The following is a 2,147-nucleotide window of genomic DNA, read 5'->3' as shown; positions in this document are numbered from 1 at the left end:
TCTGTTCTAGTTCTGTTCTAGTTCTGTTCTAGTTCTGTTCTAGTTCTGTTCTAGTTCTGTTCTAGTTCTGTTCTAGTTCTGTTTTAGTTCTGTTCTAGTTCTGCTCTATTTCTGTTGTAATTCTGTTCTAGTTCTGTTCTAGCTCTGTTCTAGATCTGTTCTAGTTCCTTTCCTGTTACCTCTGTGGGAACTGTGGAACCTAAGCTTGCCAAATCACTTTCGTATACATTCATTTAGTATGAAATAAAAAGTTTTCTTCTCCTAGTCTAAAAATATCCTCTTTTGCTCACATCCTTGTGTATAGTCCCTTTTGCTTACATAAGTAAATGTTTGACATTTTAATAAATGTTTGCTAAAGACATTTACTACAACCATTATTATGTGTGTGTCAACTTTTAATTAAAGACTATTGTTTTGTTAGATATAAAAGATTAAATATTCTATTAGAATAAAAATACAAAACAACAAATATGAAAATACAAGTCAGAGACGAAAGTCTTGTCAAGCTTTCAACTACAATATTGAGAAAGGATTTAAATCTTTTAATGGAAAAACCGTGTGTTTTATTTTAAATTAAATTTAAGTATTGATTTTTGTCGTTTATGAAAATATAATTAATATTTTCAAATCAAGTAAAAAGAGATCAAAAGTCTAAAGATAGTAAATAAAATTACTGCAATTTTTAAGAGGGTAGTTATTAAGGATATTTCACAATTAAAATAAATCAATTTAATTAGCCAGGGTTGGTAACATTATGTTGTCCCCGTACATATATACCAGATCCTTACAGAATAAATTTTAATTTTTATAGGTTTCATATTATTTCTTAATATCCTTAAGTATTTCTCAGCGCACAAGTATTCTTTAAAAGATTTTATAAATTATTGTTGATTTTCTGCCGCCATGAACAACCACATTGACGAACATCGTCCTCTTGAACTTGATTGTTAATAAAGCTGCTGCTTCTATCTTCCGCCTGCTTCATCAATCATCGCAATTGAATTTCAAGTTTTCGTTTTTTCCCCAATTTTTTTTTTTTTTTTTTTGTCATCTTTTATTACTTCATCATTGTGTTGCTCAGAGCTCTTGCCTTCATTTTCATTTTCAAGGACTCTTAAGAAATTGTTCTCACACAATTTTTAGATAATCCATTTTGTCAGTCAGTGTAGGAGTAGAAATGAGTAAGAGAAATTGTGTTCTTAGGAAGGTGTGTTTGAAAATGAAATAAAAATCCATTATTTAAGGCTAAAAAATTCATTCATATATCCATACAATTTTGCTCCTCTATGATTTAGACACAAATAAAAAATATGTTGTATATTGCTCAAATATTTGCAGGCTTTTAATTCTAAAACGTTTTATCTTTGTTTTTTTTATCTGTTTTTTTTTATCTGATAAAAAAAATGAATGTTGGCTAAATGGGTATTTTTTGTGATCGTTTATTGTAATCTTTATTTTGGAAATGATTGATTGGCTTCAATCATTGCTGCTGGTTTTTTTGTGATGAGAGAATTAGTTTTGGGGATATGGATTTTTTTGGAAATAAAATTAAACTGATTTTTATATTGTGCAAAATGAAATGTATACATTTTAGAATAGAATTTGAATTAAACTTCAACTGATATAGAACTAGTACAAAAGTAGAAAGAAACTAGAACAGGACCAGAAAAGAACTAGAAGGAGCTTGTACTAGAACAGAACTAAAAGAGAACTAGAACAGAACTAGAACAGAACTAGAACAGAACTAGAACAGAACTAGAACAGAACTAGAACAGAACTAGAACAGAACTAGAACAGAACTAGAACAGAACTAGAACAGAACTAGAACAGAACTAGAACAGAACTAGAGCTGAAAGACAACTGGTACTTTGACTTTATATTTGCATTGGGAATATATCTATTAGTACATACTAATTTTAATTTTCCCTTTTATTTTCACATTTTCTATTTGTCTAATTTCTTTTTCTTCTTTCCAACTTAGACTTTAGTATGTAATTTAATTATCTTGCGGTTGAAATTAAATTCCCATGAATTATAAAATAAAACCCTTAAGAATTTTCTGCATATTTTTTACTGCTGCTTAGTTTTTCATGGTTTTTCCATAGAACAAATTAATGCTTTTACACAATTTGCCTTTGCTTACACAA

Source organism: Lucilia cuprina, chromosome 2 (genome assembly GCF_022045245.1).
Source record: "Lucilia cuprina isolate Lc7/37 chromosome 2, ASM2204524v1, whole genome shotgun sequence".
In the NCBI taxonomy this organism is placed as follows: domain Eukaryota; kingdom Metazoa; phylum Arthropoda; class Insecta; order Diptera; family Calliphoridae; genus Lucilia; species Lucilia cuprina.
This window is presented reverse-complemented; position numbering follows the sequence as displayed.